Source organism: Xiphias gladius, chromosome 21 (assembly GCF_016859285.1).
Source record: "Xiphias gladius isolate SHS-SW01 ecotype Sanya breed wild chromosome 21, ASM1685928v1, whole genome shotgun sequence".
NCBI classification, from domain to species: domain Eukaryota; kingdom Metazoa; phylum Chordata; class Actinopteri; order Istiophoriformes; family Xiphiidae; genus Xiphias; species Xiphias gladius.
In genome coordinates, this window is record NC_053420.1 from 33,172,848 (window position 1) to 33,199,282 (window position 26,435).

Consider the following 26,435-nt stretch of genomic DNA (forward strand, 5'->3'; position numbering starts at 1 on the left):
TAGATATGATTCTCACCCAGCAGCTCCACCCTTTGAGGAAATGCCTTCTTGGAGGGAGTTCAGACAACTCTGTCTTAAATCTGGACAGTTTAAAAGAAGTACATTCTCCAAAGCTATTAAAATCTTGAATGTTAAACCTAGAAGGCACATAAAGGCGTGTTTGGTTTTACTTTGTTGTCTTTGTAATTATTTATGGTTTGTATATTTTTTTATGTTATCTGTTTAATCTCTGAAATGTAGACCTCCTGCCATCAAGGTATATCATTTTTTTGTTTTATTTTTTACATATCTGACTTTTGGACCCCACTTTATATGGTTTTATTATTAGTGTGTTAACACCCACGTCACCATTTTAAATGAATTATGAGCATATTTTATGATATCATGGTGTTTTTTGCAGACTGCAAATGTAATGTAAAGATTTGAAGCACCGTTGGACATGGCAGAGTCAGACATTTCTTTCACTGTGGGTATTTCTTTCAGTGGATATATGGAAGTAGGGAGTGATTAGGGTAGCCTGCATAACTAGCAAGCAGGAGAGGGTGGGATTTGAAATATTGACAAAATGAATTTAGACAAATTGCACACAATATGGTTTGAATGTGTGGTTGTATATTTATTTAACCATATCCCTCACTCCTGTATTGGTTTTACAAGTGACTGGTTTTACACTTACCATTTACTCCAGACATTCCCTATAAGAGCAAACTTTACACCTCTCCTAACCATCCGTTGGCCTTATCTTTGAGCACGTGTTGTTAAAGTATTACAGCGAGGTCGTGTATAATGTTGTGCCAGGCTCTCTTGTCAGTTGCAACCATTTGTCTGGCTTTTAAAAGGTGACTTTTGTGTCGTATCTTCCCTTGCCGTTTTCAGCAAGGTCTTTGTTATGGTAGTGAACAATAATTGCCTTGTATGAAGAATGGAGGCCCTCAGTTTTGTACCATGAATTCAGAAAACATAACAGGCATTGCAAATGGCTTAAGCCCAGTTTGTAGGGGATAATTTTTCAGCCACTGGCTCGTACAATCATCATCTGTTACCACATTATAGTTCCTCAAAGAAACATTTGTGTTATACTTGGGGTGGCTTTGGCTCGGGAGGCAGAATGGGTCGTCCACTGAACGGAAGGTTTAAGGTTCAATCCCCTGCTCCACTAGTCCGCATGTCGAAGTGTCCTTGGGCAACATAATAAACCCCAAATTGCCCCCGATGTATAATTGGTGTGTGTGTGTGTGTGTGTGTGTGTGTGTGTGTGTGTGTGTGTGGGTGTGTGTGTGTGTGTGTGTGTGTGTGTGTGTGTGTGTGTGTGTGTGTGTGTGTGTGTATAGAAAGCACTGTTTATATAGAAAAGTGCTGTATGAATGTGTGTGTGAATGGGATAATGTGGCAGTAGTACAAAGTGCTATGAGTGGTCAATTAAGACTAGAATGGCGCTATATAAGTGCAGTCCATTTTAACTGCAGTCGATTTACTTTGCTTTTGGCTATTAGGAGAGACATCTGTAAAAATTTGTTGACTTTTTAACTGCTGGTCTTCCTTCAGGTTTGGACAGATCCTCATGGGAACCATGGAAAGATTGGAAATGGCAGGAATAGAGCAGTAGACTTCCACAGGTAGGAAACTCAATTTCTCCCGGGTACTCATGCTTCCTAGAAACGTTATACATAGTCAAAGAAATGGTGGTCCTAACTAATTTTTATTCTCATATAATCATTATAAATGTGATTTTGCTTTTTGGGCATTGCTGATGTTGTACACCAGAATAGCCAGATGTGTGTAGGGGCTGATCATTTAAACTTTTTTTAATTTCTTCTTTTAGTTCATATGAATTACACAATGGCTCATGGGATTTGAGTTTCCGCCTCCTGCTGTGTAGTCCACTTCCCCCCCAAACCACATCCCATCACAGTCAGCAGGTCTTTAAAGTGCCAGCAGCACCTCCCAATTATTCCTCCCCACGCCAAACCCGAAGCTCAGGCCATCTAAACTGAGGCCTCCCCAATGTGACGTTTATCTGTTTTATTTTCATATTTCCCTTCCGTCAATCAGCCCTGCTCTTACAGTTTTTGCCATCAACAGGGAGTACTTCGTTTTTCCTCCAGCTGAATTTGGTTACACAAACTAACGCCTGATCCCCCTTCCTTGATTTGCCTCCCTGTCCAAGTCCTTGTCCTCCCTGTCCCACTGCTCTGCCAGGCTCCTATCTTCTTGGTGCTCCCACAGAGTCCAGTGTTTTGATTACATTGTGAAATTGCAGCCAGGACTATTTATTCCTAGGCTGAGGTAGTGTGGAGGAACTGGCTAGAGAATAAGCCAAAAAGGGGGAAGCCAGGAAGCTGTTTTGTTTGAACCAGCTTTATCTCATTGGTCGGTAAACTGTGTGTTTTCTTATAACCTCTCTCTGGGCCAGAATGCCAAGGGTTGCATCCTACTGTGAGCAGTTTCTGCACATAACCCAAACCCCATCTTCCAGCTTTGGCCATTGCGGGGTGGCAAATTGGATGAGTGGTAGGAGATACCATCCAACTGCTGAAGTGTCATGGAGACTGACACCAAATCTTCACTTTCTGAGCTTTACAGCAGGTTTACTGTGCAGTGTGCAGACTCAATGACAACAGTGGCTGAGTAATCATGTCCACAGACTAGAGATGTCACAAACTGATCTGAAGGATCATCAGGACCTAAGGATCAATATCAATATTTTTTGGGCGCAGCAGTGAGTGACTTTGAGTTTAGACACTGATTTTGGAAAAAAGCACAATTTCACTAAACTCTGACGCGAATAATCATTAGTAAAGCAGTGTTGAAAACATTCAACTAGCAGCTTCTTATTTTTAGCTGCTGCTGAGCAGATGACAGATGTGGCCAGCAGTATGTCTTATCAACTGTCACTAACTAATGTTTATCTGTTGCTAATGTTTATCTGAGGTTCTTCCCTCACATAGTTTGTGAGGGAAGAACCACTGTATAACCATGAGTGAACTGAAAAAGTATTGTTTGCCACTGAAGTTTGGGGTATCCCTGTTCAAAATTACTGTTACTGTGAATAGTTGGGGCACCCTGAATGGTCAGAACATCTTAACATCCCCTTTGGCAAGTATCACAGCTTGCAAATGCTTCTTGTAGGTAGGTAAGAGTCTTTCAATTCTTTTTTGAGGGATATTCACCCATTCTTCCTTGCAAAAGGCTTCTAGTTCTGTAACATTCTTTGGCCGTCTTGCATGGACTGCTCTTTGAGGTTTATTTAAATTTACAGATTTTCAATTATGTTTAGGTCAGTGAACTGTGAGAGCCAAGGCAAAACCTTGCGCCTCTTGAGGTACTCTATTGTGGATTTTGAGGTGTGTCTAGGATCATTATCCTGTTGTAGAAACCATCCTCTTTTTATCTTAAGCTTTTTTACAGACAGTGTGGTGTTTGCTCCCAGAATTAGTTCATTACCATGAACACACACACATACTGTAGTTTATTTTGACTCAACTCCAAAGATACTGTCTTGTTACCGGAAATACTCACAAGAACACCAAATGTGAACTAATCTGTTGATCTGAAAATAGTCCCTAACAAATAGACTAATTACTCAGGCTTGAGTAGCATTTGATTAAAAACTACATTGTCCTAATATTTCAGCAAATTACAGAGCCTTTTTTAAAAATTAAGCTATATACAGCTCTTGAAAAAATTAAGAGACCACAGCAAAAATTTCAGTTTCTCTGATTTTACTATTTATAGATATGTTTGAGTAAAATTAACATTTTTGTTTAATTCTATAAACTACTGACATTTCTCTCAAATTCCAAATAAAAATATTGTCCTTTAGAGCATTTATTTGCAGAAAATTACAAATGGTCAAAATAACAAAAGAGATGCAGGGTTTTCAGACCTCAAATAATGCAAAGAAAACAAGTCCATATTCATTTTTAAACAATACTAATGTTTTAACTAAGGAAGAGTTCAGAAATCAATATTAGGTGGAATAACCCTGATTTTCAGTCACAGCATTCTTGCGTCTTGGCATGCTCTCCACCAGTCTTTCACATTGCTGTTGGGTGACTTTATGCCACTCCTGGTGCAAAAATTCAAGCAGCTCAGCTTTGTTTGATTGCTTGTGACCATCCATCTTCCTCTTGATCATATTCCAGAGGTTTTCAATGGGGTTCAGGTCTGGAGATTGGCCTGGCCATGACAGGGTCTTGATCTGGTGGTCCTTCATCCACACCTTGATTGACCTACCTGTGTGGCATGGAGCATTGTCCTGCTGGAAAAACCAATCCTCAGAGTTGGGGAACATTGTCAGAGCAAATTTTCTTCCAGGATATCCTTGTACGTGGCTTGATTCATGCGTCCTTTGCAAAGACGCATCCGTCCGATTCCAGCCTTGCTTAAGCACCCCCAGATCATCACCAATCCTCCACCAAGATGAGATACACTGTGGCTTGTAGACCTCTCCAGGTCTACAAGCCACAGACGACCATTAGATGATCAGGTATTGGGCAAAGCTGAAAATTGGACTCATCAGAGAAGATGACCTTACTCCAGTCCTCTGTGGACCAATCCTTATGGTCTTTTGCGAACCTCAGCCTGGCTCTTCTTTGCTTCTCATTGATGAAGGGCTTTTTTCTAGCTTTACACGATTAGAGCCCTGCCCCTAGGAGCCTGTTTCGAACCGTTCTCGCTGTGCACTTCTCCCTACCTGCCATTTGCCATTCTTTTTGTACGTCACTTGATCTCATCCTACGGTTGCTGAGTGACATTTGAATAACTTGACGGTCATCGGTCACCGGTCATCGGTCAGTGGACAGTCGTTTTCGCCCTCTGCCGGTCTGTAGCTTTGTTGTTCCCAATGTCTGCTCCTTGACCTTGTTCTTATGAACTGCCAAACTTAGAAATTTTAAGGATGAAAGCAACCTGACGCTCACTGTATCCCTCTGCCAGAAAAGCCAGAATTGAACCCTTCTTTTCCCCAGTCAAAACTTTTCTTTTGGCATGGTCAATAGTTATTTTTTGGTTCCAGTTACTTTTGAGGTACTACTAGCAGGGTTTTTGCCATCCAGCTGGTCATAATGCAAGAGGATAGTTATGACCACAGCAGTGTTTTTTATACTTTTCCTCGTTAAATAAGATTTGGTTCAGGTGATCACCTAATCAGTACCTCATTAATTAGAATGAGGTGTGCTTGTGTTGGAATTCAAAAGACAGTGGAATGGAATGGCGGTCATACATGTAGAGATGCTAATTTCAGAAAAACTTGCAGTGGTCTCTTAATATTTTCCAGGGCTGTATATTGTTTTTTTTTTGTCTTCAAGAAAAAACAACGGTATTTGGGCTACCACAAGGTAGAGAAGTAAATAAGTATTCAGAGATGGACTTGGAGATACCTACCAGGTTTTGGTTTTCTCAGGGTATTTGTTGACAGTAACAAAAATTGTAGCCTTATCAGCCTTATCATTAAACATCATCAAATCCTCCAGGCATGATTTATTTTGGCTTAATTTAGAGTTTGGTTCCAGGTCAGCATCCATTTATTGTAACTGTGCTGTTTCTGTTAAACTAAGGCACAGGAATGGTTGTCATTCACAAGTTTTCAGTAAGATGCTTGAGTTTCAAGACTGATGCCTAACTTGTTTTGCTGAGCATGAAAACATTTTTTCTACATTTTCATGTAACACAATGAGCTGGATTTTTCTCACATGCATCAGTATTTAGTGTTTTCTTAATTCTAACAATACAAGAACTGCACTTAAATAAAATAGTTTAAAATTTAAAAATCAGGATTTATCTAATAATAACAATACTAATAACACTACTACTAATAATAATAATAAGTACACAGTAGTCAGAGCAAGCATTCTGTGTCAGCTTTTGGTACTTGATAGGGCCATCCGAAACATCTTAAGAGATTTAAAGGAAATTATGGCTAAAATACCAAAGCAACCAGCAACTGTGTAAAGTGTATAGTTCTACAAGAAAACATGATAGGAACTACAGCCGTGGCAAGCTTTGTGTTGTTCACTTACAAACAAAGTAAAAAAAGGCCCATACAATACTTCACAGTAACTTTTACTTCATCATTATACAGTAAGTGAAGAGTGTTTTGTTGTTTGTAAAATGACGTTTTGTCCATTTTGCGACTAGAGATAGACAGGAAAAATTGGGAGAGAACTGGCGACGAATTATAAAGCTCCCTGGTCACAATCAAACTGGTGATGTTGTAGTTACACGGTATGCTGAAATTTTGTGTTAAGGGGTGTTCACAGTGTAGCTATGGAGCCTGCTCAAAACATAACTACGCTTAGGGGCTACAGTGTTTATGACTGGTCAGCTTTGGCTGCTTGTGTCTCGGATGCCATTGGACATTGTTCATAGTGAAGTTAAATCAATGAAGGAAGACTTGGTAATCTTTTCTTTTTCAGTAACACACATCTGGCAAAGCAATCTCCACTGCATACTCTGCTCACTGTGAATGCTGCTGTCTATCACAACAATACTGTTGCTCTGTGTCACAGAGTGAATGAAAGAATGTAAATACAATTTAAACTTATGCTGTAGGTATCTATTGCAAGACTTCCAGTAATACCTTGGTCAAGCATAAATCTACAGTCTCTTTTCTATTTAATTTTTTCACTCCTACCTTCATCCTTTGGTTTTTGCATTATTGCACCATACCTCCCTATCATGCCACTCCAGCAATTCTTTGTACTCAGCGATTCAGTATATCAACCCCATCTGCCAGCACACAGTCTGTAAGCTTTACCTGTTACCATCTCATCTCACTGAATGACGTGAGGCCTAATCGACAAGCTCTAGGACTAATTTCTCTGATGATTAAATATAAATTTAAATTTGTAGTAGTCTAAAAGCAAGACAATACTCAGTCAAAATTGGGCACAATTTCACTGATAAAATTGTACCAAAAAATTTTGCGTGTATTTAGGAGCCACTTGAAACCTTTAATCACATTCTTAAATAACCAAATTGTATTTTAAATGCCGCTGAAATGTGTGGCACTTATGAACATTGCACATTATCCTACAAAACATGACAACAACTCACTAGCAACGCACTGAATAAAAGTTAACAAAAAACATTTAAAATAAATAAATTGCCGCTGAAATGTGCGACACTTTGGGCCATAAACTAAAACAACATTTTAACAAAATAACATTTAAAATAATAAAAAATATTAACAAATAATAATCAGTCATCAGGAAAAACTACCAATAAGAGGCCTACAAAAAAAACAATTAGGCCTAGATTAGCAGTTTTATTTGGTGATTCAACAACGGCATGCTGTTCGCAGTCAGCTTCAAACACCAGGTGTATACACACACACACACACACACACATAAACAGACACACACATACATCATGTTAGGAATGATAGGGGAGGTTAGAATCCCAGCTTTATACACCTCTGAACTTTTTACGAGAACAATTTTGTTAATTTTTTTGTTGGAATCCAACCAACCAACCTAAATTGACCAAGACGACAACGCTGGGGCGCGCCGCTCATGGGGACCAAGACCAGTATGGTTAAGGTTTTTGCTGAGGGACCCGCAGGCAACTGCCGAGCTAGCAGAATTGAAGGTGAGCTAACCATGCCATTGTGTCTCTGGTCTTCGAAACCAGTTCTAGCTGTGTCTGTTTCTTTCCTCGTTTCCCTTTATACACACTCCAGGTGAGGACTAGTAGTAAAGACCACTTACCCCTAGGCCTGAGTGGTCCATAACACTCATCTTCATTTGCTGGAAAGTTGTGATACTGAGTGGCAAGATTTTCTCTTACTGTCCAGTGAATGTCCAACTGGAGAAAGCTGAGGTGCTTGGGGCAGAGCTTGAGAGCAGAGGCAAGCAGTGCCACACTTCCAGCTCTCTCTCTGTTGGATTTGTCTCTCTCCAGTGATGCTGCCACTGTGTTCTTCAACTCAGCAACTTTGCTGGGATCGCCTGCTGAGTAGAGATGCCTATTGTAGATAACTTAATGGATGAAAATGGTATTATCAGTTAAAGTTCCTCTCCGGACATGTATTAAAACATATGAGACTCTGTTTGGAATTGAATGATATTGTATGTCTGTCTGATTTGTTTTCTCCACAAAAAAGAGTAATTACCAAAATCCTTACATGACATCTACTCCTCATCTTTCAGTAACAACTATTATTTTTATTAATTTATTATATTTACCTGTTAAGTAAACTCATGGTAATTTGGAACACCATTGATTGATTAATTTGCCTCGCCACACAGAGCAGCATTGGCACTTTTGAGGGGAATCCACCACAGGTAGCACAGACTCAATTGTCATCCGACAGCTCCAGTGTCCTGGCATCTGGCACTGTTGATGGCCTAAATGGCCCATGGCTGTTCATGGATGCGTAGGAACATGTCGCTTACATTGCACTATGAGTTCCAGCATGTCTCGCATGGTTGTAAAAGTTGGTGTGCAGGCAAGTCTTGTTGCTCATGTTTTTATGCACCATGGTGGCCACAGTACTGTGGTGGAAATGGCTCACCAGTCTCATGCATGCACCAACCAGCTGGCTCATGGCACTCGCCTTCAGTCAATCATTTATGCCTATTTGCAGAATATTGTCAAAACAAAGCACTGCTTCCCACTCCAGCAGGTCGTTGTTTGCTACCACCATGTTGCTTGCATTGTTGTGGACACAGCCTATGACCTTCTTTTCCAGTCCCCACTTGCTAATAGCACCTGGCAGGTGGACTGCCACGTTTTCAGCAGTATGTCTTTACTTTGGTGCGCACGTCTGGAGCACCTTACTAACTAGGTTTCCTTCAGTGATTTAAAATTACACATTATTGTCATGTACAACTCGATTGTCATAGAAGTCCATCTGTCTGTAGTTATGGCCACATATTCTGCCTTCTCTATGTCCGGTTTGATCTCCTCCATCATTTTGTGATGGCTGTGCTCCAATCTGGATGTGTCAACTCATCTTTTCGGACTGAGCAGGCATGAGCACGCGTTGAGGGGGGGGGTTGCCTTCTGACAGGGCAGCAGCCCCGGCTAGTGGTGGACGGCTGTGTAACATCATAGCCGCCCAACAGCTAACCAGTGTTGTACATTAATAAAACATTAATATTTCGTTTAACCGTCTAATATTTCTGGTACCAACTACCAAGGGTAGCAACGTTTCATTGTTTAGTCAACTAATCGTGCGTATCCCTAATGGATATTCAGTCTGATTATCGGACAACTAAAAGATTACTTCAGATTTTTTTGTTGATGTAATGTTAATGTAAGGCAGTTGCAAAAATATCAACTTAAATATTAATATTAATATTGAAACTATAATTACCTGTTTGAATTCAAAATTTGCAGTCTATAAGTGCAACATGATCCAGCAGAGGGTGCTCTAAAGCGTCACCAACAGCTTGACCTATGGCATGCCCTGTTGACCAATCAAGCTAATAATGTTATTTTGTTTGCTATGAAAATGGAGGACACTTGTGAGTGAAGTTGTCCTGAGCGGACAATCACGACATCAAAATGTCTGAGAAATAGTGTGTGGAAATAGTTTGGGTTCTAACCCGTAAGTGAAAAAGTAACTAACAAAGGATAAGGCTGTTTGTCCACTTTGTACAAAGAAGGTGTCTTATGCCACAACACAAGCAATCTACGAACTCACCTGCTGAGGCAGCAGAGGCACCTCAGATGAGCAGAGCCACAAGAAGTGTACAACCTCGTCTGATTGCCTACTATTTGGCACGCTCAGCTTCAGCAGGCCCCTTGCCAGAAGCTTGTATAAATATCATCACCAATAAGTAAGTAAGCAAGATTTATATGCAAGGATATGTGGAGGGTGCAGTGGAGAGATGGGGGGTGGCAAACAAATTCAATCAAACAAATTCTGTGTCATTCGAACTAAGCTCGAACTTGGTTTAAAGAAATAGTGACAGACCTAATGTTTAATATGCCGAGGCTCAAGAACACAAGGCTCTCCAGCCTGCACCCTGATTTGTCTTGCAGAACCAGTTGTCTGGCCTGCCCTGCACCGATCTCTGCTTGGAGGGATAAATCGGGCTATGCAGATTAGTGTGCATTTAAACATATCAGACATTTTAACTAACACTGATAAAGAATGGGGAATAATACCAAATAAACCTTCTTAAATGAGCCCATACTGTGCCCACAGATTAGCTGAAGTCACGGGCTTCATCAGAGGACACTGCTTGACTGCTGATCCACTGCCTGTTCATTCTGTTAGCTACCGTATCTCGTAAGGTGTTGGTTTATGCAGTTACGTCTTTGACATGTGTACACATATGCTTGGGTGAATTAGGTTTGAAATGTTTTGTCTATACATACTCTAAGGAAGGTATTGTTGAGAAAAGTGATTAGCCTCTGCCAGCTCTTGGCAGCTCCATGAGTTGTGTCTACTCAAAAAGAAACAGACACTACAAAGTAGAACTGTTTTCTAAGACTGGTGTTAAACTGTGTTGCCAGCAAATGTCAGTGTACTGAATCACTAAAAGCAAGGTGAGACTTACTAATGACAACAGTAATGATAATAACCCGTCTCAGTGCTAGAGTTGCTCATTGTTAAGACCATCTTTCTGAAAAACTCAGATTTTTTTTTTTTCCTGTTGGTGTAAAGAGGGTTTCTAACAGGTTGACAGTGTTTTCACAGAACTAATGGAACTGTCCTATTATTTGTTAAAATTATTTATAATAAAATTCCACATTAAGAACCTCTTTAAATAATCTGAAAAGATTATTCAATCCATAAAAATGGTGCATCCATTTAAGACAAATCACAACCCATCTTGTAAAATGGTGTCCTCTTGCCCTTTTGATGAATGAATGCTGCTTTTCAGACTCCCAGTGGATATAGCTACATTTTCAGCTGTGTGTATGACAGGATTTGGTACAGCTAAGGCAAACTTTATTTGTCGCCACATGGCAAAGTGGTGTTCCCACTTAAAGCTGCAGTAGGCAAGTTCTGGAGATCAAGCTAGCGCTAGGGTGAGACTCAAAAGAAAACCACTTCACTCCTCCCAACCCTTCCTCTTCCTGATCTTTTATGCTCTGCTCAGCCTTTCACCTACATCCTCATCGTGTACGCTGTCACAGCTAATGCAGGAATCGGGAGCTTGCTAGCTGGTGAGGCAGTCATAGCGATGTCTTCCGGGACCTAGTAGTAGCTTGAAGCCCTGGTGTGAGAGAAGTAGTAGACCAGAAGCATTCACGTATTGATTGACAACTGTGAGCTCCTTTTGCCCTTCTCTGATCTAGGTTAGGTTAGGTTAGGTCGGCGAGGCTTGCTACATATGGGAATATTACTGTGCTACTGCCAGGCTGTTTGATGAGTCTGTGTCAGAGAAACCTTTGACGGCCCCTCTCCACTTTAAGATGTTTTGGAGCATATTTGAACTAAAACCTGTTAGAAAAGTTACATACTGAAGCATTAAGTTATGCTGGTTGACTGTTATTAAATAATAGTTTCATTTAGATCATAACATAATTGACTCTTGGTGAGTTTGAAAAGGAGACATTACAGTGTTATTCCAAACAGAAGTTGCTTTTCTAAGATCCATGTGATCAAATAGATCATGGTAAAATTGAAAAGGATGGAAGGATTACTAAATGGACAGAGTACTTAGTAAGGCTGTCCCCTAAAAGCTGCCTTACAGTACACAGAGCAATGCAGGAGCAACAGTGTGGTAGAATATTAACCTTACAAACCGAGTCTTGTCTTAAATTACCAAACCATAAACCTAACTATGGTGGAAGTAGAGACTGGTGATGGAAATTGACAGCAGCACAATGCCGGACAGCATGAGGCAGGGCAGCATGACTTGTTTCTGTTGGCTGCTCCAATGCTCTCAGCTCCGGTCTCCGGTAGACAGCGCTGTCAGCAGCCCAGCAGGAGAGACACTCCGAGGGGCAGCAGCATTTCATAAGTGAGCTATGACCAAGACGCCAACTTATACTTTCTCTGACTATGTGGAAATCTAACGTTTTCATATCCCAGATGATGATGAACACATTAAAATGTGAGTGTTTTATGTAAACATGAGTCATGCACAGGAGTGTGGTGTGGGGTGGCTGAACTGACACTACATTTGTGGGGTAGTGAATGATATCTTTCTCCTATTTGTAGATAATATGTAATGAAGAAAAGAAATCAGTAATAATATTTGAGTGTTTATAAAAACAAAAAGTATACATAAGAAAAAGCATGAACCAGTGGACCACAAACACATTTACCTCCAGGTGTGACCATGATGAATGTAGTGATGTTTGTAATTGGTGCTTTAGTGAGTTTAAGTCTGTCAGTGGTACATCCATTATCACTTAGTGTGTGTGTTGCTGTGTCTTTGCCAGAAGGATGTGGTCATCTCAGTAAATCAGTAAGTTACTGCTCATCATAAATCCAATCTTTGGAGGACCGTAGATCACTTGCAGGCGATTTGTTCCCTGGGACTAAGTGTTCCTGATGAAAAATGTTATTTGTAAGAACAGCAAGGCTCCAGCTTGTCAGCCACACACTAAAAGGTATCTTGTTAAAGGAGCTCACTGAGCGGTGTGTTTGTGAATCCTTGCCTGAAGCCATTTCAGTGTTCTCTCCTTTCAGAGGTAAAGTTCCTAACGATTGAGTAGTCTTTTCCTTTGTTTCTTCTTTGCCCCTCTGAAAGTGCATGAAAATGTTAAACAAGTGATGTAATTGCCAAGTGCAATTGACCTTGCTTATCTCCACACAAGACAAGGTGACTTTCCTGGAGCCAAGCAGCTTAAACTCACAGCAAGCAGAACCATATAATCAAATCATGTCATTTAATCGTCGTCTTTTTTTTTTTTTTTGGACTGCATTTTCGTTTTAGCAGCCACATGAACTATGTCTGAAATTGACATGATTCAACCAATGAGACAGAGGAATGCAGATTAGATGCCTGTCACTCATTTCAGTTATTGTGTCCTCTTCTTTTACTTCAAAGTCACCTACAAATGTAGGGCTTCCTGGATGAGCAGAGCAGGGAGCAGAATCTCAATCACTGCTTGACCATTTCCATGATATTCACTTACCAATGGGCTTTTCAGGAGCCTGAAGCATTTTCTCCTTTTAGTGGCATATCCCCTTCTCTAATGCCCTCCACCTCCTTGAAGATGCTCCAGACCTTAATGATATTAAGGCGGGGATGAGTGCTTTTAATGGATAGTGCTTTTGATGTTGGAATTGTGTGGAGGGGGGGCTGTGAAGAGGTAAGAAAAAGTAGGTCATCCATGTGTTTCCCTTGCATATTGTGCCTGGCTTTGAAAGGAACATGTTGTAAAAAGGAAGTTTGAAGTGGAGGAGCTTTAACCTTTGTTCATATCTTCACTGATACACCCAGAGATACAAAAGAACTTTTACTTAAATCTTGGTGATCCATTATCCAAATTTGTGGATGCAAATTTCTCCAAACCCCTGGGAAAAAAACGAAGACGACTAAAAAGCAATACAGCATGAAAAGTGACTCTACATTTTAGATGCAGTCCTAAGTAGGTATTCTCAGCTGGACAGAAGCTTCCATTTCCGTCTGCTTTTTGCTAATCAAATGTATTAAAATGAAAGGATATCCCAATTGATGTTCTGCTTGTGGTTTTGTTGTTGTTTGATTATTTTCTTGTTTGTTACTGGGGTTTTGACTTAGCATCTGTGTGAAATTGCTTTCCAATCTGTTAAAAGTTTTTTAAAAATGTTCATATTATGTAAAACTTAACGGCATATTTATTCAGAAGGTCTGATTTTTCTTATTCTAGTTATCTTAACAAGGAAAGCAAAGTCTGCTTGGATTTCCAAAGTATGTGAGAAAGTCTTGCCAGACATTTCTTAACCAGGGTGGGTGTCTCTTATTTTTAACTAAACACAAAAATAATAAAATAATAAAATTAAATCTTTTGCCTCAACAAAGAAAATTAATGCAGTTTGTGTTTAGCTTTTTGAGTTATGAGGACTTTTGGTAAAATTATGTAAAACCAAGTAAGGACATTATGTAAAGTGATTGAGCTTTACCTCTACATTCAGATTTGCTATTGAACATCATGTACTTAATAATTGGTAGTATAAAGTCAAGATTTTCAGTTGATTACACATAAAAAATTAAGTTCTTGTTTTTTCTTTGAATTTTAAGATGAAGTAATGTGCTATGTGCTTAGTAAATCATTTTAAGATGGTTCAACTTAAAAATGTAACTGCCCCTGCTACCTTAAAAAAGTTAACATACGTTGCATCATTAGTTCAAAGTTGCTTTATAAGTTTTTGAAAATGTGTAACTGAGTTACGTTAGCTGAATTTGAGAAATCAAGTTGAGTAAACTTATAATAAGTTGAATCAACAACTGTTTAGTCATGCTTACAAACATTTCAGACAGAGTTTTGCTTTCCTTTTACATTTTCTCAGTTTGAGGAGTCAGTTCTTTTAATTTAACATGAAGAAGGTGGCTGTGGCTCAGGACGTAGAGGGGGTCGTCCACTAATCAACAACCTTACAACATTGTTTGTTGGTAAACAACATCATATTGGTTTGCTGACTGTGGCTAACATTAGCAGTGCTAGCACCAGCAGCCTTCTTTCCTTGGAGGTTAATGTCATTTGCCTGTGCTGAATGAGGTTACACATTATATGCAAGTTCATTCTGACAAAGCTTACATATAAACTTATTTTCATTATCTAGATCAAAATAATGCCAAACCGCGCTGGTTTTACGAGATGTCATCTGTTCCACTTTCCATCTTGCTGATTTACACTACCTGGCATTAGTGCAGGGTGGGGGCGGCTGCATAACATCTTAGACAAAACAGTTAACCGGCATTGTACATTAATAAAATATTAATTAATTCAACCCGCTAGTATTTCTGGTGCCTTCCAGCGAGGGTAGCAGTGTTTGATCTTTTAGTCCACTAATCGTGCACATCCCTACTTAGAACCTGTAAATTGCAGCGTGTTGCTATATTTTGCATTTGAAATTCTCACCATTAGATTATAGAATCTTTTCTCACCGTTATTGAGTAAATTGACCTTTGTAAATGAAATTAAGGAAACAAAATGATAGACCGTTAACTTCATTGTAAAAATACTATATGCTTACAAACATAATATATACAAGCAGTATGTACAAATACAGCTGTCCTCAATCTTCACAAAAACCTGCCACCTCTTATGTAATATTTTATTGGTGAAATATCTTATATTTTGGATTTCCATACATTAACAAATGTGACGGTGCTGAATCTTCATAAAATATTGTACTTTAGACTCACTATTTTAGCACTTGCTTCAATCAAATTACAAGAATAGCCTTTGAAATATTTCAGTAGTACATAAAATACATTTGGTATGTTTGGATAGCTTGGATTCAGGACATACATACATACTTACGGAACATACAGTGTATTATGCCAATATGCAAAACACAGCACCTTGGGACATTGACTCCCTCCAGGACTTTGGTTTCCCTTAAGCTGAATAGTTGCACCCTTAAGTCAATTAGTTAGGCCAGTCATCAGTGATGGCACCTTTCTGTCAAGGGCTCCCTCAAAATTGCAGAATGCACGAGACAAAATAATTGTTGTAATTTCACAAAATATACTTTAAGTGAATTATCGTACCTCAAGATGTCCATAAAGTGCCACAGAGCCTCTCCTTCCCTGGATGAGATGTACTCTGAGATGCACCCTGAAATGATATTCATCTTTACAGCTTCAGGATACACTCTCAGATTTAATTGTTTAAAAATGAGTCAAGGGATTGAAACTGATAACAAATTATTACATGTTTAAAATACACAATGTAGGAGACAGGTAAATGAATTTAAAAAATGTATGTAACTGGTTTATTTAAGTAATGTTAGCTACGAGAAATTCCATCAATGTTAGAAAATGTAGCTTAACATCTTAGTCACAGGGAGACCATTGACAGACTTGTGTCTTTGGACATAAATAGTTTGAATATTAAATTACCCTTACCTGTAGTGTGTTTATAAAATGTCTGCTGTGCACTGTCCATGTTTAATTTTTCTGGACATGTCAATTGGGTGGGAACTCTGCACTTACCAAATAAAGGCTGAGAAATATAAAGCCATCAAACAAATACCATTGAGTTACCCCAGCTTGAATTTCAGTTTTTTATCAGTAAATTATTCTGTCACCACATCCCATTAGAATTGTCTGCAATTCAAAAACTTTTACTAAATCACTGAATTTTAATATTTATTCTGCAACAATGCATTGCATTTAATTAAGTAATGGTAAAAGGTCCCATGAATAACATTTTAGAGTACACCTTGTCCAATATCCTTACCTCTGTCTCATTTAACCAGCCATCCTCTACCTCTAATCTCCCTTTCCTTCTTCATCCATCCAAGACACCCTAATGAAATAGACAGAGTGAGAAAGAGCAAGGTCAAAGAGAGAGAGAGAAAGCTAAAGTAGATGGGGAGAGAGATAAAGACGGGCAGCACAGGGGAGGGCGACAAACAGAAATGGATGGAGCAGAGGCTAATGGAACAGAGTGATCAGATGATGAGAGTAGATTGAATGAGACAATGGACGGATCAGGGATGGAGGCCAGATGATACCCAGATGTACGGTTAAACACAATGAGGGCGATCAATAAGGTATGCTCCTTGCAAGGGAACGGGCCAGACACACACACACACACACACCTCAGGGGATTAAAGGACAATACACCCATTTTGAACCCTCCCCCCACCTCAATACATACACATTTACATACAGACACCATCACTGGTCTCTGAGGGTGAGGCAGTTGACAAATTAGAACCTGTCCTCCAAGTTTCTCTTTGCAAAAAATATCTGATGCCCAGCCAAAAAGACGAAGGTTTTTAAAGTTCTCTCTACAATATAGGGCCTTCTGCTGCTGAAATGAAAAGGGGCCGTGATCTATGGACTAAAACACATATTGGTAGAAGGCACTATGTGCTGCGTTGGCCTCAGAATAGGATAAGGAATCGGAATCAAAGGCTAACTCTTCAAATATTTTACCTACAATTACAATGGTGTCATCATACAGGGAATTTTATAATACACAGTAAATGGGATTATAATCATGACATGACTGTAACTGAAGAGTAAATAGTACCCCTAAAAAGACTCTTTCAAAGAGTAAATGAGTTTTATATAACTACTCAGAATTCAATTATCTGTAATATGGCGAAAATATGCTTCAGGTGGGCTCCACAAACATTTACACACAGCTGCAAAATTCCACAATTATGTAATCATGGCCAGTGCGCTGACCCAACATGTGCCTCTCAAAATTTGAGGTTCAGGTGTAAGGACAGGGTCAAAATTTATACTTGTAACTCCAATGTCATACACAGCATGGAAACTTTGAGCACTGAGTTTTACATGCCGTTTTCTGCTTTGTATCTGTACACACATGGTCACAAAAGCACTTTTTTTTTCCACAGTGTCTGTGTAACTCTCACCACTGATATAATCTGTTCACAGATTTTGGTCACACAGTCTCATTTTGTTTTTACAAATACAAATACAGATCTTTTCTACACATGCACAAACCTGAATTTCTCGCGCAAATTTATTATACAGGTTTACAAAGGTTGGTTTACAACTACGAAATTTGTAAATATTTGTAAACATCCCTTTACAAGCTCAAAATCTCATTGACCTAATATGAGCCCATGTTCCTGCTCCTTCCAAAACACACTGATAATCAGATAACCAAAAAACATATAAAGACCAGAAGAATATAAAAGTAGAACTGGGCACACATGCTGTACAGTGGCAATATACAGTAACTGTAAAGGTTTTGACAAGCAACCACCATGTTCAGCTTTTCCTGCTTTGTTCTACTAAAGCAGACTTCTGTGTACTTGCTGTAGATGTGTCAACAGCCCCCACTACTGTGTCAGAGACCATTGACAACCCCCACATTGTTGCGTGACTATGCACACATTAATTACACATTATTCAATCTTTTGTTGTGACAATTACATGGTATACAGTAGAAATATGGCATTTATATTACAAAGTGATTCACAATAATGTGCGCTTGCATATCTTTACTTGGGTATAAACTTTACTTTAGACGCAGCACTTTTCATACTGGGTATACTCCCTGATAATATGAAAGATAGAGATTTTATTTATTTGAGAATCCTGCAGTTATAATACCAAAGAAAATTACAAGTTTCCTGGTTGAAGCTGCAGCCCACCAAAAAAAATGCAATGGAGAGAGACGGTAGAAAAAAGAGCTTTATCATTGAGAAAATCACAGCGAGATTTTATTTGAGAATAGCTAGGTTTGCTGAAAGATAGTCACCATTTATACAGGCAATGCCAGAACTTTAGTCACCCCTTTTTTCTTTTCTTTTATTTATTTCATTGTTTTCATTTTTATTATCAATTTTATTTTTTGTCATAGCATAATTGTCTTTTATTTTTTTGCTGAGGTATAAGCCACAAAATAGAAACCAAAGCAAAACAAAATTTAACATTGCTGTTGCTTTCCACCACTGGAGACAGCTCTTACAGGAATGAAGTTTGATGCTGAACTTGCAACGTTTTTTCTAGACTGGTAAGTAAACAGCTGTTAATGCTAATGTTTTTCCTATGTAGCAATAGCAAAAACTTACATATAGCACCTTTTAAAAGTGTCACAAATAGTTGTGTAACAAATGGAGAGAGAAGTACAATGCCTGGCCCCTCTCATTACAGCACAGCTGGCCAATCACTGTGTGAATGTTGGGTTGTAAGTTTCGGTAATTTACAGAAAATGGTTGACACAAACACCTCCTAAAGGTGTGGGGGAAGGGGATTTTGGATGCTCTACAACAATCCTACATGCAGTTAGGAAGGAATATAAACCCCACTTTAGACTACCAGGATGCAAAATTTGGGTCTCTTTCTTATGGCCTCGTGCTCACTAGGCCTAATTTTGTGAGAGGACATGTCACATTTGATGACTTTAATTTATGTGTTTATATTGGCTAGACAGACATTTTAGAGATCCTTGAACTCTCACACTACAAGACTTCAAAAAATAAACTATCAGACATGTTTCATCTCAACTTGAATGTCCAAGACAAGGTTGGGAGCAGGGGAGGGCAATTAAACAGGGGTGTGTTAAGCCTGACACTGCAGTGGGGTGCTGAGGCTCCATACTGACTTTGCCAATGTGCAGTTTCGGTAACCCAGAAGAGGACAGGGTGGCCAGTTAGACTGTGTGTGCACATGGGCTGAAGGAAGCTGATAAGCACATTAGATTGACAGTGAAGTGGCCTCAGCTGAAGAAGAGTTTTAATAGTAGTCACAGAGCTCGGAGAACAGGCCCAACCAGAGAAGATACTGCTGTGTAAGAAGAATTAACAAAGACATGTGGGAAGTGGATCAGCACTGTGTTCTAACATTGTGTGTGTGTGTGTGTGTGTGTGTGTGTGTGTGTGTGTGTGTGTGTGTGTGTGTGTGTGTGTGTGTGTGTGTGTGTGTGTGTGTGTGTGTGTGTGTGTGTGTGTGTGTGTGTTAGTTAGTGTTAGTGTTAGTGTTAGTGTTAGTAATTACTGATCTCCGGTTTACTGCCAGCTTGTGCATCTGTTACCTGACTCTTTCAAAGCCCACAGATCCAAAGGAATGGTGACCAGCAGCCTGTGAAACCAAATATATATTGTATCCTCATCTGCTATTTACTAGTTGTGCAAGCACATCTATAGCAGGGCATGAGGTGACACATAAAAACCATCAAACTTACTGAAACTGAAGCTACATCCCTAATGTAGTTTCCAACTGCTGAATATAGCCTTGGCATAAATAAAGTATTAGAAAAATTTATAATGGAGTTCAAACTTGCCTTGAATTTTCTGTTATGTCTAATTACATGTGTAGTGCTATATTGGTGACAACATTTGTGTAGTATCGGTCATGATGATACATCGAGCTGCTGCTGTGAGCTTGACTCTCTCTTAGCCGGCCAGTAGAGAGGACAGACTAATGACTAGTATTTAGATTGTCAATCCACTGTGCTGATAACAATGAGTGGGAGAGACTGGAAATAGACTGTCAATCCTTCAATATGAATCCCATAACCACTGCAGTACCATAAAAACAAACACAGACACACACACACACACAGAAAAGAAGCAGTAAGATAAAGTACAGGGAGTTGTGGAGCTTTAAACAGGCAATCCAAATATTTTCTTCCTCTTGAGTTACAGACAAAGAAGAAACACTGTTTTACTTTGTGGTGAGGGACTGAACTACATCAACACAATGAAACGCTGCTAAGAGAAGCCATAGCACTCCTTTTAAATAGGTTTTGACAGATTTTGGGATACTCAGATTTAAAAACTGTCTCAATCCTCCATAACCAGTTGGTTCTGAAACTGGTTCTGAATTTTTGTAGCTTTGGCCATCATTCCTTTTGGATATGGTGACATTTTATTCACCAGCTTTATTGCAGATATTCAACGGAGATGGAGACTAATCAAGTAACCAAGACCTGAACCTGGACCCAAGTCAGGCTGTGTCCAGATCATATTCAGTCTAATCAGGTTTGGTCCTGTAGTACTGCCACAGGTCTTGGGTGTATGTGTAAATATGTCTAAAAGTTGATTGGATCTGATCAGTTAATGTTAAATCATCATCACTGGAGAAGAATCTGTTTTGAAACAAGAAAGCTGCTGTTTTTGACGCAGCCCTTTATTGATTAGTGGCACATCATACTGTTTCCAGTGTTGCTGTTCTCTCTTGATTTGGATCTCTTTGAGTCAGCTGCATTTTGGCTCAGGTCTTATTGTCCTACCCTTTTGAAAATTAATTTATGTATGTTGGTTTTGGGTAGGTTTTCCACAGGTCTGTTTTTGATTGATTGGATCGTAAAGAATTCTAAAAGCTTGGACACACCAGGATTTAAATCAGTGTAGTTTTGCAGCAGAATAATTTAATTCAAATGGATTTGCCATGATGAGTGGATTGTCCTAGGAGTTGAAATAAATCCTCACGAATGTTCCGTGCAGTGTTCAACTTTGGCGACCATGTGGATCTGCACCATTGACCAACAGCAAGCTTTATTGACCTTTTGAGGGGATAAAGAGCCAAAGAGCCCAAAAAAAAGGATGTTATTGTTGCATATCAGCTGCGTTACACCTTTCACTTTTATTTAGTCTCCTCTGTCTGTGGAAAAAAATTTTCAACAAAAGCACAATGGTATGAAGACAATTATGAAACAGGAGCCAATGATACAAATTTGTCTTTTGAATAAACTGTGTCAGCTTACTGTCCTGTTAGTAACCAAGTTAAGCTAACAAGTTTGCTAATTAACCCTTAGCAAACTCATTAGCTCAGATAGCTTTTTTTCCCCTGTTTGTTGGACAAAATGGCGTACAATGGGGAACAAAATGCCAGGGGGGATGAATGGAGATAGCAGAGATAAAATAGAGAAAAGCTCCAGGAGCTGTTGTCACTGAGCTAACGGTTAGCTTCCCAGCTACAGCAGTTAAACACTAAGCCCTGTGAGTACTCATGGTCACCATGCCTCTGGTTCCCCTTTATTTTGCGTAGTCGAGCGATCGTCATTTTGTGGTGTGACCGCTGCATGATGCAGAGGAGATGAAAACAGAGCACATGGTTCAACATGAATTGCCAAAGGCATTAAACATATCCACATTTAACTGCTCTAGCTAACCTACTTATTTGGAAAAAACAGAAGAAAACCTAATCAAAAGTTCATCTGCCTGATTGAACTTTGAGACACTGCGCTTTTCACAGATATATGGGCACTTTTTTTTTTTTTTTGGGAAAATTTTTACAGGCATTTCTGGTACATACAACCTCATTTTCTTTTCCATATCAATTGTATGATAACCTAAATCAGGGGGCTGTTTAAAATGTGTCTATTGGACTGTTGTTGACCTATTGGATGGGGTTTTAAAGCTTTGTTTATGGTGTTGCCATGTCCCCAAATTTCAGCAATGAAATTAGCAAGTAGAATGTTATTACCAAATAAATCTACAATTATTAGAACACTGTGTTCTCCTTTGTAATCCCAGCAGATGTACTATAGGGTGGATGCCCTTTCAGAGGCAGCTGGTAAATACTGCATCAGGTCAAGGAAGTGCAATAGCTGGTACGGGAACTTAAAGTAAAGATGCAACAAAATTCAAACTTAAATGAAAAATAAAGTGGCTTCAGAAAGTATTCGGACCCCTTCGGTTTTTGAACAGTTAATTGTGTTGTAGATTTAATTTTAAATGGAAAAAATAAAAATGCCCCCCCCGATCAATCTACACTCAATACCCATAACGACAAAGTGAAAACAACACATATTTGCCAATCTATTAAAAGTCAAAAACTGAAATGTCTTCACTGACAAAAGTATTCAGTACTTTGTAGAAGCCCCTTTGGCAGCAATTACAGCTCCAAGACTTGTTGGGTGAATCTCTACAAGTTTTGTACACATAGATTTGGAAGATTATTTCATTCTTCCTGGCAGATCGTCTCAAGCTCAGTGAAATTGGATCTGAACTTCCATTTTCAGCTCTTCTGACCAATCTCTCTGTCCCTGCTGCTGAGAAGCACACAGTTAGCACGATGCTGCCACTACCATGCTTCACTATAGGGATGGCATTAGCCAGAATCTTTTTTTCTCATCCCGTCAGTCCTTTAAGTGGCATTTGATGAACTACAAGGGGGCTGTCATATACCTTTTTACTCAAAGTGGCTTCAGTCTAACCACGCTATTATAAAGGCCTAATTAATAGAGTGCTGCTTAGATGGGCGTCATTTTGGCACGTTATCCCATCTCTGCAGAGGACTTCTGAAGCTCTGTTAGAGTGACTGTTGGTTTCTTGATCATGTCACTGACCAAGACCCTTCTCTTCACTAAAATGTGAAAAAAGGGGTCTGAATACTTGAGCAGTTAGCAGTGCCAGTGATAGACTGTGTTTCATGACCTGTAACATTAAGAGAGCAGTCAGATACTCCCCCTATAGACAAGAGCAAACAGAGATGGGTTTGTTGATGGTCTATGCCAGAATCTCAGGGTGTGGTTGTATTTGGTGGGTGGATGTCTGTTGTTGTCTGATTCTGTATTTGTGGACCAGAAACGTACATGCACAAATCTGCATCATCCTGGTTTAACTTGGAGAAGTGGAGGTGTACACACAGCAGAGTGGCTCTGATTTTGCATCTGTAGAAGGAGGCTGGATGTGTAGTGTACAGTGATGCTAGAGGTGTGAGTGTATATGTGTGTGTCAGTTATTCTTCTTAATGGATCTGTGCCACTGCACGGGACCCTCTGTTTTATAGTGCATTGGTGTGACTGTGTTTTTTGCAGAAATTTGTTAATGGCAAAAATATTGAGTAAGCACAAAACAAAACGAGACCTGCAGAAAGGTATTAACAGGGCCCAAGGCTCCTGCACAATTTACTCCTGGTGGCTTGATGAGGTGATGCAAGTTGGACCTGCAGGCCCACGGGCGCGTTGCAAGTCTCAGGTTGTGGGCAGCACTAACACTCAAATATTCCACCTAGGTTGGAATGTTTCTGGGGGGTATTCCATTGGGGAATTCCAGAAATCGTGGTTGATCTAGCCTTGCATAAACCCCGTACATGCAGTTTAGTGAACCTGTTACAACTTACCCCAAGTTTTGGGGTGAGTGATCTGACAATCATGAGGGTCCTTAGTTGCTATGTGCAACAATTTGTGCAGATTGGACCTCAACCTAAGAAGAGTTTGAAAAAGTAGGTTTCCCATATTTTTCAACTTTGTGTAAAAGCGCCACCTAGTTGCTAATATCCAGCAAATTTTGCACAGAAGCTCAGTGAGTCACAGCAAACTGACCCACGTTTTGTGTTAACCGGACAGACCTATGAAAAGATACATCATCACTTCCTTTGTATGAGTACAAGTCTTTCCTTTATAAACTTTGCATTATTTGGAGTATCAAAATTCTTTTAATAACTTGTGATTATGAGAATACATAAATGATACTTACATTAAAACCAAAGAGTAGTTTGGAAATTTTTTTTTAGCATATTTCATGTTTTTGCAACAAAAGCACCACCTAGTGGCTGATTGGCACCACCTTTTGCACAGACCCTAGGTGGGGCATGAGGACGTACTGGACCGGGTTTTGTCTTGATAGGAGTGATTGTTGGCAAGATGTGCAACGCTTCTGGTTTTGACTTCAACCTATAGGAAGTTGTTATTTTATAACTTGCAAATTTTTTGGATTATCAAAATCCTTTTAATAACTTTTCATCATGAGAGTCCATAGATTCTATGTGCAAAGTTTTCTTCAGATTGGTCTCACAGCCTAGGAGGAGTTTGAAAAAGTATGTTTCACATAATTCACAATTTTGGGGGGACAAAAAAGGAAATGGGCGTGGCCTATATCACATGATTCAGCTAAATGCAGAGAATGCGTTTTTGAATGTGCATTGTACAATATGGGAGTTACTAGCCCTTACCTTTATTATAGCGCTGCCTGTAGGTGGACATTTGTCATTTTTGGTGTCTGACGTGTGCCATCTTATACATCCCCTGAAAGTTTCACTTGCATAACTTTCATGTGCTCCAGTATCATTGTTTTTTTTCTTTTTCAGAATTAAAAAAAAAATCGGAGCAAGCTGTTAGATGCTAGATTAGATTGATGGGGGCTGGAAGGGTGCCTATTGTGTTTTTAATATAGCTGTCCATCCCTTGTAGTGGTACAGAAGTGGTGAGAGATGCCTACATAACACACAAATCGCACACGCACACACACACGCACACGCACGCACGCACACACACACACACACAGACACCTTCTACATTTACCCAGCCTCCCTTTTCCTGCCACAGGGGGAGGAGGACGTGTATGCAGAATGGAACCACTGATGTTTTTTGATCACACTACGATTATTGGGATGCCTTGTAATTAAGCCCATGGTCTGTCCCAGCTCCTAATCACCCCCCTCATATAGAAGTGCATCCTCTCCTCTTGTCTTTATTCTGTCTGGGTTTGAACAGGTCACACTGGGAATTGACTGGGACCTGTCATGGAGGGGTGAGGTTCACCAGTAGCCCCTCCAGGTAGACCACCACATTATAGATTTTTCTCTGAGTGGAGAGAGGGCTGTGGATTTTACTTTCTGGGGCTGGGTGGAGGTGGCCTGTCATAAGATTGAACAGGAGGTACATGTGTTTTTGAGGTAGTGACACAAAAACACTGACACCTCACCCCTCACCCAGCTTATCAGTGTGTGGGCAGCTGTGTACCTGATGCTGTGTGATATCATTGATCCCATTACCAACAATGTTTAACCAGTGCACAGGCTTCGGAGCTACAGACCTACACTGGTGTCAAAGGCGCAGCTGGATGGATCACTTCATTACATAGATCTTTCAAAGGGACACTATAACATTTTGAGAAACATGATTGTGTGCATTTTAACCCTCAAATTTAAAGTCAAATCAAGTTTATTATATATATTTAGGCAATATTTAGGCAAGGTCTTTTTGTCAGGATGTTGTGAGGTGTCCCAGATTTAGCAGTCGTTGTCTTCAACTATGATAAACTACATGGGATAAAACAATCAATTGTGGTGCCCAATGCCCGTTTTCGTTTGTCGGGTTTGGCTATTGGGCTGTTATCATGTAGTCTGAACCCAACATAGTCATATATAAAACTCACCGACGCTATCTTCTAAAGTCACGTTCTAATTGTAATGTAATGTAAAAATTAAAAAATGAAAAGACTCCATCCTTATCTTAATTTGAAGTGAACCACACAACATACTCAGGGTTCTCACACATCCTGTAAAACTGGGAAAGCCTAGAAACTTGTAAACCAGTTTTCCAGTCTATGAGAGAAATAGCACACTACCCTGAAAAACACCAGGGACTAGATGAAGATTGACAAAAGGTGAGAGTATATGAGCTCTACCCTTGGTCATGTTTTGAAACACCGAATCCCCCACAAAGTTGTGGGCTTCTGAATGCACCCTAAATTGCATCACAGATGGGGAAGACAGTAATGAGCTTTACTTTTAAGCACATCTATAATTTATAGTAATTGCAGGATTATCATTTTCACAACTGGCGTAAATTGTCTAAACAACTACGTAGCAATAATGTTAAATTGGCCAGCTAGCTAACATTAGATGTTTGGTCATAAATATATACACATTTATACTGTATATTTACATTAGACTGATATGCTGCTAGCTTGTTTTGTCAAGGAATGTGTGGAGCTTAATGAATTGGAGCCGTGTGTTTACATGTCTGTGTTTGCATGTGAGTATGTGCATCTTTTACTACTTTTTTGTGGCTTAACCTCTGAGTCCAAAATGCGTAAAAATGAAAAGTATTCACAATGTCACACATGTATTGTTAGTCCTCTGTTGCAGGCTATCTGCATTTCATCATTTAGTATTGGAGATAATTTTCAGTCTAGCTTTGTCTGATGACGCTGT

General features: G+C 39.6%; 1 protein-coding gene across 1 annotated transcript in view; it reads left to right on the plus strand.

Annotated features, from left to right (window-relative positions):
• Positions 1–26,435, plus strand: part of LOC120782975 (plexin-B1-like) — a gene marked incomplete at its 3' end in the record, with an annotated part of 102,726 nt that overhangs the window by 23,900 nt on the left and 52,391 nt on the right. Inside the window, exon 2 of the mRNA XM_040115587.1 lies at positions 1,546–1,616. The remainder of the gene's footprint in view (positions 1–1,545; positions 1,617–26,435) is intronic.